This window comes from Pygoscelis adeliae, unplaced genomic scaffold, assembly GCF_000699105.1.
Source record: "Pygoscelis adeliae isolate BGI_AS28 unplaced genomic scaffold, ASM69910v1 Scaffold413, whole genome shotgun sequence".
Classification (NCBI taxonomy): Eukaryota; Metazoa; Chordata; class Aves; order Sphenisciformes; family Spheniscidae; genus Pygoscelis; species Pygoscelis adeliae.
In genome coordinates, this window is record NW_008824403.1 from 326,961 (window position 1) to 338,970 (window position 12,010).

The 12,010-nt window shown below is 37.1% G+C and overlaps 1 long non-coding RNA gene across 1 annotated transcript; it reads left to right on the top strand.

Annotated features, from left to right (window-relative positions):
* The first annotated feature begins 230 nt into the window (after window positions 1-230).
* On the top strand, window positions 231-8,627 carry LOC103913832. Its single transcript, XR_663441.1, has 3 exons — window positions 231-371; window positions 6,349-6,412; window positions 8,018-8,627. It is a non-coding gene; the product is annotated as an uncharacterized LOC103913832 (long non-coding RNA).
* Window positions 8,628-12,010: the final 3,383 nt, after the last annotated feature.

A 12,010-nucleotide genomic window follows, 5' to 3' on the forward strand; every position in this document is an offset into this window, starting at 1 on the left:
TTCATCACTTCTGAAAGCATTTCTGCACATGCTGGACTGTAAAGTGACACTTACCAGGTGGTTTCTGTGCTCAAGTACATCTGCTCTGCCTGTCGTAACTTTTTCTAATTGTAGATGCTGTTGGTCCTGGGCCTGAGGCGGCCTCTTACTTTCAGCATTGACGTGTTGTAGTATCTCCTTACAAGTAAAATTAATTATGCCCTTGTCAGTGTCATGGAAGTACTAACACAGAAGTAGTCTCTGCACAATTAAGGTGACTGTGGTGGCAGCCCAGAAGCGTAAGTTTCTGTAGCCTGCTCTGAAATTACACCTAGTCACAGTGGTGAGGTAGAGAGGAATTTCACACTGTTTTACATTGCCTGTGATTTCAGGTAAGAAACTCTTATATTATCAGACACACTATCTCTTATTTATTGGATGATTCCCTTCGGTTTATGTAAACAAAATATTTTACTGCATAAAAAGTGCTGGAAAAACATTAAGTAGAAGTGAATTCATTTACAGGCATATTTAGTCTCTTAAAAATTTCAAGGTCAGCTTGTTTAAAATGCCAAAATGTCTTAAATGTGTTGTTTTAGAAGTACCACAGGTCCTTGGAAATATCCTTTCACAGAATGTAGCCTTCTAAATGTTTAATTTAACAACTGATAATAGGATTCAGGCTCTTCAGGCTGAGAGCTTTCAGAAGTTTATTCAGCTTGTTTATCTAGATAGAGCAGGGACACAGCATGTAATTGAATAAACAATGGTTTAATTAATTTTTCAATCTTGCAGTATAGTTAATTTGTACATGTGAATGATAACCTCTTTGGCAGTTGCTGGTTTCAGATCATAAAGCAGTGTTCCACTACAGGGACAAAAAATGGCTTTTCTGTCCCCATCTGTGTTTTACTTCTGAGGAAAGTACTATAAATCTTATATCTTTTTTATAGACAATACAGAAATATTATGATGCTTGTTTGAAAGTTGAAGTTTTATGGCCTTAGATCCTCTGTTTAGTAGTAGTTTGTCTTTCACTTCAGCATGAACTAGAACCTTTCCTGGGGGAAGGATGTCTGGGTGTCCAGACCCAGTTTGCACAGCACTTTCATCAGCTCCCCGGCAACATGGGCTTATTGGCAGACCCGTCCATCTGTAGAGGCTGGTGCATGATTGCCTGGGTATATATGTGTAGACACTAACAGGCATTGGTTGGGTTGGCAGGATCAGATGAAGCCCTATAGAAACACGGCCAGCTTTGTTTGCTTTCTCCCTTCTGAACACATGGCTGGGAGTAAGACAGATGTCTGAGCATGCAGAATTTGGCCATTCCTACTTCTAATTGTAGTTTCAAGCTTTGGGGTTGTGCTTTTGGCTTGGTTTTTTGCTTGTTTGTTTGGATTCTTTCTACTGAAGCAAACAGAGCATTTGTAAAGTGCAGATACATTTCGAAAAACCACAACAAAATGAAAGAAAATCACAATAATTACAAAGACTGAGTAAAGGTCAAAGATAGAGTTGGTCAAAGTCATCACCCAAACTTGCTCTGTAGTTTTCCCGTGGTGCGTCACAGCTCCTCAGACTTACACTGGGCACTGCCAGTCCTGTTTGCTTGATTGCCTTTTTCATGTCTCAGTCTTTTTTTGTAAGTCCTGAGCTCACAGCTGCATGAAGAAATAATATACAGACAAACTTTAAGACTTCGTATGAAACACAAGGTTGGTTTTGGTCCTCCGTTAGGCTGTAGTAATCAGACTGAGAGCCTAAAACCTCCAGTTTTTCTCAGATTTGTCTTACAGTGCCATTTTTAGGATCCTGATATTTTTACCATTTTTAACTTGTTGTTTGACAATGATTCCAGGAAGAAAGGCAAGCATGAAATTATTGAGAAGCTGCAGTTCCTGTGCCATTGACACAGACCATGTGACTGGAGAATCATAGGAGTAATTTAGCAGCTAGTACAAAAAGATCTACTTAGGAATGTTCAGGTTTTGATCCATGGGATTTTGGTTATGATTGAAGTGGCTTTTGGTTGCACAATAAGCTTGTGACCATATAACATTCCATTTATATTGCCCTTTACATTTTTCAATGCCATTGGTAAGGAAGTACAGTGCAAGGAGAATTTGGTTGAGTGTTTATTGAAATAAGAAGAGCATCAGCAAAAATTTTATCATTCTGATCAGACCAAGCACATGACAGCAAGTCATTCATTCTATAAATTACCTCATCTAGTAGCATCTGAAGGTTATGTGGCTTGAAAACAAGCAATTTAGGGTCTTTTACAAAGAATTAGAAAGATAATGAGTGTAGAAACTCCTAAGCAAGTTTAAATCTCCAAGGTGTTTTCTGGCCTGCACCATTCCAAACAATAATCAACTGATTCAGCAACTAATCACTCTCTAGTAAAATCTGCGTGAGAAAAGTAATGGAGGAGACCTCTCACCTCCCTCCAGAGCCAGACAGCTTGGGAAAGAGCAAGCATAAGGAGACATCCACAAATGTGCAACAGCAGCCAGCAGCTGGGAAAGAGAGGAAAATGTTGGCACAAAGCATAAAAGTCAAACTGAAAGCTCAGCAAGCAAGAGGTTAAAAGTGAAAACCAGACTCCGCACCTACCACATGGCTGATACGGAATGGGGAAGCTATTGAAGTGTTGGCTGGGTCTCTGGCGGGAAGGCCCGTTCTTGTACTCCCTTTTTGTACAGCCTCTCCAAAATGGAATACAAACCCAAAATAAATGTAGGGTCCTCTCCACCCTACATGCCCTGGAAAAGCCGCTGGTGTTTGCTGTAGAGGGCTTTACTCATTTCTGGAACATCCTTTGTGCTAATAGAGTTGTCTCTGGCCCGATGCAGTAAAAAGTTTCTTCTAAAAAAAAAAAAAAAAAGACAAAACCAAGAAACAACAACACCAACAACTAAAACCCACAATAATAGGATTTAGAAACAAAACCAAATAAGTTTATAGTAGCAGACTGGCTGCTAACCTTTCCTGTCACAGATTGTTCTGATTTATTTTTGGAATATGGCACTAAGCTCTAGATTTATTCATGAATGCTCTGAGAAATTTATTTTCCCTTTATTACAGGACACAAGATCCCACAACTCTCTGATCTTCTTTCCTTTCACTTTCTACCTTAGTTTGAAAGACTTTTTTCTCCTGGCTCCTCTGCATTATATTCCTTGGCTTTTTACAGAAGTACAACTTCTGTGTGCCAAACTCTTTTCACATAATTTAACTAAATCCGTATGTCCAGTTCATACAATCGAATATGAATCTCTGGCAGACGGTCTCTCAAAATCTGGTTATCGTTTTAACATTTTTCATCCCATGCAGTGTTTTAAGAGATTTTTGCACATGCAGCTTTAACTTTTGGCAATTGGAAATAAAAACACCATCTTTCCTGCTATAGATTTCAAACAAACTCAGTTCCCAGTTTTTACATTCAAAGCACAGTGACCTGGAAATTAGCTGTTCTGTTTTCCTAGTCCTTCCTGTTTTCCAAAGAAAAGCTAAAGATTTGAAGACATTTCTTAAAAAAGTATGGAAACTCCAGCATTTTGCCTAATGTTCCTCTGTCCTAATCCAATTTCTTTGAAGCACAGGTTGGATCAGCAGCTTGTACTTGGTTGCAGATGTTGCTCTGCCTCTTACTTGCTATGCTACATGAGCCTGCTGAAGAAGTGGAAGCAGTGGGTTGCGTGTTATGTTTGTCCCTCGCATTTCAAAGCAGCTCATCTTCTGGATCAAAATTAGCTCTGCCAGTTTTCTGCTTTTGGTTTAGACAGAAAAAAGCACAACAGTATTCAAGCTTCTGCAACAGTCAAAGTCTATTCAGTCTCCTTATCTGAAGACTACCATTTTGGTTTATATGCCTGTGAAATGAAACTGTATTTTCGTGCATCCTTGTTCCGTGACCAAACTCTGTAAATGAAAAAGATCACACTAAAAGACGTGCGCACGATGTACTTCTACTGCACTGAGCCTGACGGAAAAAACAAGCTGTAAAAACTATCTGAGCTACCAAGAAGAGTTATGAGGAAGTACGAGTGCCTCAAAGATATTTAGAAAGAATGTGTGTTTATATAGTAAATTAATTTCAAACAAAAGCAATTTATCTTGTCTGGAGATTCACATGGTATGTAATGCAATTGAATTAGAAAAACAAGAACAGGATGCTCAAAAATTCTTACCTATTTAAAAGCTCCACTAGGCATTTTCTATTTTAGGACAAGATTTAATTGCATTCTGTAAAATGCACTGGCAGGACAGTCATTTTCTCACCAGCAGGTAACAGCAGTTCCAAAAAATGTGCTTTCTCCAATGTAGCTGTAGGAACAGTTGCTACCTAGAAACTAGCATAGTCATTAATCAAAACAAAAAAAGCAAACTGTTATATAAAGCAAAAATTTTACCAGACAAGTACTTTGAGTCTGCCTAAAACAGATGATCAGAACATATTACCCAGTTCTTGGTTTATTGTCTCCATAAAAACTTGGAAGGATACACGTCTGGTCTAGTAAATTTTTTTTTTCCCCGGGCACAAATATAATGTTCTTCTTCAAGTGATTATTTTTTTTAAATTAAAATCTTTCTGGTTCTTGCAACATGTTTACCTTATTGGTGTCTGACTTCTTACTGCGATAGTTCAAACACACACATTGTCCACTGTGATGGATGCTGAATGTCCACGTTGAAGATGCTGAAAAGGAGCGAATACCAATGAGAAGCTTCACTGGGGGTGTTGTTATCAGTAGGTATGTTGCTGCTAGTAACCATGGAAACGTTTAGGATGATCTGAAGTAGTCTAAGGATAAGTAATAGGATGGAAGCAAGCAGAGGGAAATTTATGCTGATTCTTAGGGAAAAATAAACTCTTCATGTTGCATCCTCTTAAATTACATAAAAGGTCACTAGGGAACAGGAGTCATTTTGGAGTCATTTTAAACTGGTTTGGATGAAAAAATTTGAGGTTCTCTTGCAGGAAGCCACTTTGGCAGGAGGAGGCACTCTTCTGATCCTAGATTCATCTCAACATTAATCGCAAATGTTATGAATCCGTGGGCCTCGCTGAGCACTGGTAACTTGCTCAGTTTGAGTATCTAAGTGCCTGGCATGTACCTTTTCAAATCAACACTGGAAATCCCTATTCACTGGTGATAATACCATTCTTCTGGAAAATATTAATTGAACCAGGAGACATTTCAGAGACTAAGCCACTATCACACTGTCTTAGCAAGTGTATAAATTGAACAGATCTTTCTTAAGCAGAAAGTGGAGCTGTAAGTGGAGCTCAAGCAGCCAATTTTCTCCTAACTTACAGTGAGTGAGGGAGAGGAAATAATTTAGTCACAAACCTGAGTTTGAATAAGAAGTTATTTGGTTAGAAATAATTCAATAGTCATTCAACTATTTATTTTGGGTTTGTATTCCATTTCGGAAAGGCTGTACGAAAAGGGAGTACAAGCACTGAGTGAACGGAAAAATAAAGTGAAATTCAGATATGGTGTTGTAAAATGAGTGTGAGTAAATACGAATACATTGAAAGCTGGCAAAATGAGGTGAGACAAAATGTTAATACTGATATACTACTTTTATCCTACATGGGCTACTTCTTAGTTCCAGTAAGCTGCTTCTTCCATCCCTGTTATGCTCAATTTGATTTTGCTTTGTCACTCTTGCTCTCTTGCTATCCCTTTTTTGTAGGGATATATTTTATATGATACGCTGATTTATTTGTGAGTCCTGCTCTCCTAAATAGATGAGGATTTGCAAAACCATGTCCTGCTTTTCCTACTCCTTCATATTGTTACAGAGGATGAAGAAGTATTTTCTAATTTCAATTTCAATTATTTTTAGGCTAAAGCAGTGACTGAACACAGATTACCTCCTCCTGGTCCTCCCACAGGCAGTGTATCACGGGCAAAAAGAGAATACTCTAAATTCCTTTATTGTGCAGTGATCTTGGTGTCCATTATAAGAAAGGCATTATAATAAGTTTTTAAATATTAAAGAATATAAGATTTCCATTGTACTGAATCTGCACAAATAAAGCATTAAAGAAAAAGGATTTATAAGGCTTTTTCCTGATTTGCTTGATAAACCCACCAGAAACATAAAAAAAAAAAAAAGTAAAGAGCTTGCCTGATTCAGTGTGCATACCAGGATTCTTGGTAAGCTGCCCATGTTGTAAAATACGATGATCTTTTCTGTGGCATTCTCATGAACGATACCTTGCATTATACCCTGGTTAGAGAGAAAAAAATTTTGATGCTGTTTTGAAAAAGTGAGATAGCAATGAAACAAGTAATTTCTTTGAAGAAGCTGGTAGATGTTTTTTACATTATCTCACTTTTATTATTGTAGAGCTTTCTTCTGACCAACCCATGCAAGTTACTTAGACAGAAGTTTCCTTCTATGACTCTTTAAGGTTAGTTTATTTACTTTTATATTAATAAAAAGCAGCAGAGAGAAATAGTAAATGCGTTAGTTTCCAATTCATACTTGCCTGGGTCATAAATAATGTTATATCGAGTTGTTACTTAAAGCAAATACGTTTTTATGTAATAAGATTAGACTTTGTTGAAATTGATGGGTAGAAAAACTGCCTCCCCCTCTTTGCTGTTGTCTTTGCTGATTTGGAAACCGATGACCTATAAGAGTCTTTTGGAAATCCCGACGTGATACGAAGGAAGCAGTCAAGTGTCACTACTGCTCTCTGGCTTGTACAGCTTCTTAGATCCCACAGGTGTGACTTAGGCAGCTCTGAACCTGCTTTTACACAACACTTGTTGTAAGGAAGCCAAATTGCCCTTTCTAATGCCTTGAATTCATAAAAGACACAATTGGTATAAAGCCACCTTGAGTCTTCTTAATACCTATTCAACCTTAGGCTGAATACAGCTCACCAAGGCCAAGCTCTCAGCCGAGCTCTCTGACTGTAGCTAAAAATGCTACAATGAATAATTTGAAGTCTTTTCTGAATACTTTTAGATATTTTTTCTGGTATATTGAGAAACAATTTTTTATTTACTGTGATCAATATAATCCAGATGTGACTGCTCTTTATATTTCCACGTACGTGCTTTTAGCTTCAAATCCGCTCAAAAATAACATACTGTAGGATAACGTGGTGAAAAAAAAAAAACATTCTGCCTTTGAACTGTACTTGACCTATCAAAAACTCACTGAAAAATCACTAGTAGCCTGAGCACACAAAGATAACAGACTGAGGCTTTCAGTCAACTTGTACTCAGCAAGCTCTATAGTTTTCTCTGAGCTGTGACATTGACTTAAAATACTCTATGACCATTTGTTCATTACCAAGAAAGCAAAATAGTTTGTTATTCAAATAAGCAAAGGTAACAGTACACTATTACTGTCAATTCAGCAGCTTCCCAGCCCATTTTTAAATTAACTGGTTTAACAAAATTTATTTTCTTCCTGAAGAGAACAGCCAAGAAAAAAACAAACGAATAAACAAATAAAACCCACAAAAATCCCGCAGTGCTATTTAGAGTTATGAGGCCGGCTTACAAAAGTGTTGCATGCATTTACACGCTGAAAGAGGTGGAAGATAAAAGCACATACTGTAAGACCAGAACTTCTTGACTCAAATCAGAATTCTGAGAATAAATCAAAATGAATAGTTAGGTGTTTGATAGATGTAAACTAGTGTGTAATTACCTGTACCAAACAACCAAATTTGGTATTAAACCCTTTGAAGAGCTTTCCTTATTTTTCTGAATATAATTTGAAAGGACTCTGGCTCTTGTCATCACATTTATGCTGATGGGAGCTCTGCGGAGTAGTATTTAGTTCTGACTTTAGCAGAGTTCTCATGTGTTGCTTTGCAATGTTGGTGTTGTCTACCGGTCTCCTTCGGGAACCTGATAAAATGATTTTCATAGGCGTCAAAAAGTTCTTATCATGAAAGTAACATAACATTTAATAAAATGGCATTTAAAGTATAATTTTTCTCTTGCAGTGTTCCTCCTGTAATTTCCTTTCTGCAGTCACCTTTCTTCCTCCTCAGTTATGCAGACATTTCAGTCTAAGAAGCACTGGATGAGGCTCCAGAGGCAGCAGTTGAAAGGAATAGTCAGAGGAGCACTGAAAGAACATGCCGTCAGCAAATATGGAGATCCAACCTAGATACTTGTAGCCGGCAAATTTGTCTGCCTTCTGTAGACACTCACATAGCTCCAGTCAGAGTAAATTGTTTTACGTATTTTTTCCTCAAAAGAATCTTTTGAAGAAAAATATGCTATCTTCTCTGATTGTTTCTTATAAACAGCCCGTTATCAGAGATGGGGCAGAAGGAAGGGGTGTAAAACAAATGTATACAACTGCCATTTCCACTCTCCTGTGGGCTCAGGGTCGGTGTTGGGTGGGCTTAGAGGCTCTGCGCAGCCTTGCTGTTGCCTTGGCAAAGAAGTCGGTAGCGGCTATGCAAACTCAGAGTTTGGAGGCGCTTGGAAAAGTGTAGGTATTCCTGTGCATCACCAAGTACGCATTGTCAATGGAGTTCCCATTTCTTCTCATTCTAAGAATTTCTGTAAGTCCAGGAAATAAGCTGTACTTCATTGCAGTTCATATCTGGATTTTTTTCATCCTAAAGATTAAGAGATAAAGCATTTCTGCAATAAAATTAATCTTTGTATATACATTCTATTGCGTGTGTTATTTTTTCTTATCAAAGGAATTAACCTCTAGTACCGAAAAATACCATAAACTGTAAAAATTAAAGAGGGCACTAAAAACATAGTAATAAAAAGGACATAAATCAGATTAAAAATAACAATAGGTTTTCTAGTTGAGCTGTTTATTACCGTTCATATTAAAATTTTATGGGAGAATAAAAATGTCAGTTATTTCTGTGCATCTGACCATCAAATTGCAAACTTGCCCATTAGTTAGAATAATGAAGTTCAAAGCCAACACACATGTCTGAATGACCAAACCATCTAAAATTTCATTTATTGAAATTTTATTCAATTTATTTATATTCATTAGTGATGTAGAAAACAATATATTTCAAACAAGTCTATACAATGTTAATATATCTCAATGTAAGTACGTTAAGAATGATCAACTGCTAGATTACAAATTGTTATCTTAAATAAGAAATCTCTGTTGGCATCATTTATAACAAGTCTTCCACAGAAATACACTTGATTCAGAGTAATTCAATCTCTTGAATAACAAGTATAACAAGTATCTGAAAAGTGATATAAAATCATTGCTAGTAAAATTTGCCAATGACAAAAAAACCCAATAAAATAGCAATAAGTAATGGTGCTAGGTCAGTTCTACAGCTCAGCTTGGGTGAGAAGGCGTACTTACTGTAACAGTACAAGTTATGGTTTCTACAGAAGTAGAAACATTTAAGACTAAATACTCAAGTTTGTATATTCAGTAGAAGTTTGCTAAGTTCAGCATCTTTTGACACACAGGGTCCTCTGTAAAATTTTGTTTTGGTCTTAAGTGTTGCAGTTTTAGCTGTCCTGGGTTTTTATTGGAGTCTGGGAATTTAAAAGCCTCAAAAAATTTGAAGTACGTAAGGCTGGTTTTCACATCAAAATACAAAAGGGAGAGTTTCACATGGTTTCAACATGAAGCCATAAATCAGAACTGTTTTTCTTAAGCCTGATACCAAGGCAGCTGTAAGAATCTGAAACCCGTGATATGATTCATACCATATCCACTTCTTTTTGAAACTAGGTAAGTTTTCAGTAATCGTCCATTTCTTACGTTTTTGTAACTCTAATATTTAGCCTCTGGCCTTGCTCTTGCTAAAATGCCCTGTTGTTGCAAAACCCCGGTTTGTGATGACTCACCCCCCGAGATGTCTTTCCATTGAATGATGACAGCGTTGCTGAGTCTTTATTCTTTGCTTCATGACATATTTAATAATAAATAGTTGCTACCTGAGATGCAAATTCTTTTATGGGACTAAGATAAGTGATCAACAGCTCAGACTAATTCCTCTGTGACCTTAGGCAAGACACTTCAGTTTTCTACAGTTAACATCCTTATTTGTAAATTGTGAATGGCACCCCTTCATTTATTGCCTAAAAAGAAAGCAACAATAAAGCTTTTTGCTCCTAGCACTATGATAATGCACATCTGACAGGTGTTACTGTTCACGAGGAAAGAAATAAATGAGTACTACGTAGGACTAAGCAATTACTCTGTACAAGTCCAAGACGTTGAGTGTTTTATACCTAGACGCAAGTGTTTCAACCTTTGAGTACTTATGTAGAGATTTGAGAGTTTGCTGGTTATTACTTTAAGACAACCTAACAAAACAGTTGTTTTTCTGTTCATTACTGAACCTGCCATGTAAAGAATTCAATTTTTGAGTGCATTGCATCCAATTTGCTTGGTGGAGAGAATAAACATCTGAGTCCCTGAAGCCTGTGAAGAGCTATCCGTCAATATGTCCTTTAACGTGTCTTCAGGAAAACTGCAAAATCCACAATCTGTCCCTTTCCACCACATTGAGAAATTCCACACCAGTAGCACCATGAATGGGCTGCAGTCATCCGTACGGAGTGCTTGTTTTCTGAGGTGTGAGCCTGATGAATATACTTCGCTTAACAGTGCTATTATGATTTAACATCGGCATTTTAGTTATCAATATTTACACCCTTCAGAAAATTGGATGTTGGTAAACACACAATAGGCACAAATATCTCCCATGACTGTAAGCAGGGAGAATGATAAAGGCCATAGTGCCTAGTTTGTTTTTAATTTTTACTATCATTGCCAGTCTTGAGTATTAAAACTATAAAACATTTCTAACTGGCTCGCTTTAAGGGGTTGGATTCATTTTTCTTTCTCTTCTAAACTTTTCAGAAATGCAGTTCATTCTTTTTCTCATGATTTATGACTTAATCTTTTTTTTTTTTTAATAGCATCACTTACTGTGGTATGAGAGTTCCTTTGCCCCACAGCTCTTCTCCACCTTATCTTGCAGACTTGCAGGAAAATTCCTCCTCTCCCAGGCACACTTCATCTCACACACCGGTAACTACTTCCTGCTAAGCCATTAATAAACAGTGTGTTATTGTTTACAAGTCACAAAACACCAAATACACATAGAACATACCAACTTTAATTAATTAAATCAAATTTAATTGTAAGTTAATTGTGATTTAACTCACAATTTCTTCCGTAGAGGACTGTAATTGTTCAGGACGGAACACATGTTTACATGGCACTGCTAAACCTCACCATACCTTCACGTTGTGCTTTCAATGTAGTATAGAGCCATCTAAGGTTTTTGCAGTGTAGTTATAAAATAAGCATGGCTTGGTCCTTACATTTTTCTTCAAAAGAAAAACTGCAGAGTTATAATTATGCTAGATAATATTTTATAATTTTTTATTCTGACTAGTTGCCAAATTTAAACATAGCTTCAGAATATTATGCTTTACAGCAAGATTTTTGCACTATGTTAGCTAGAAGGATATGTATTTGCCTGACAGAATTACTGGTTCTCAAGGCCTCATCTACACAGGTGACATCCTGGTGCAAATTATTAAGGTCTTTCCTTCTGCTCCCTGCACTTTGGTTTCCAGGGGAAATAAAGCCAGACCCACGCCGGCTCCAACATTGCTCTCTGGTCTGATTCCTGATCTGGATAATTAGGAGCCTGAGACTCATCAAAGCACACAGACCACCCTGAGAAAAATACATGGTTATCTGAATTTGGATTTTGAACTTGCAAGTGCTTTCAGATAAAAGAGAACTCCTTGAGGGACTCTAATTAACTGGCATGCTTATATAGTAGCATTTAAAGTTCAACTCTCTTTGGTTTTCTTTATAAATTGGGCTTCATTTGGGGGATTCAGTTTACATGAAACCCAGAAAAAGACAAGCTTGCCATTGTATTGCTCTGTTATTGCCATATAATGCCATCCGTCATAGACAAAAAAGATGATGGTATGATGTTTCTCTGTTTGGGTGCAATGATATTCAATATGCTTTTTGGAGAGCTTTGTGGTTGAAGTCAGAGAAACCA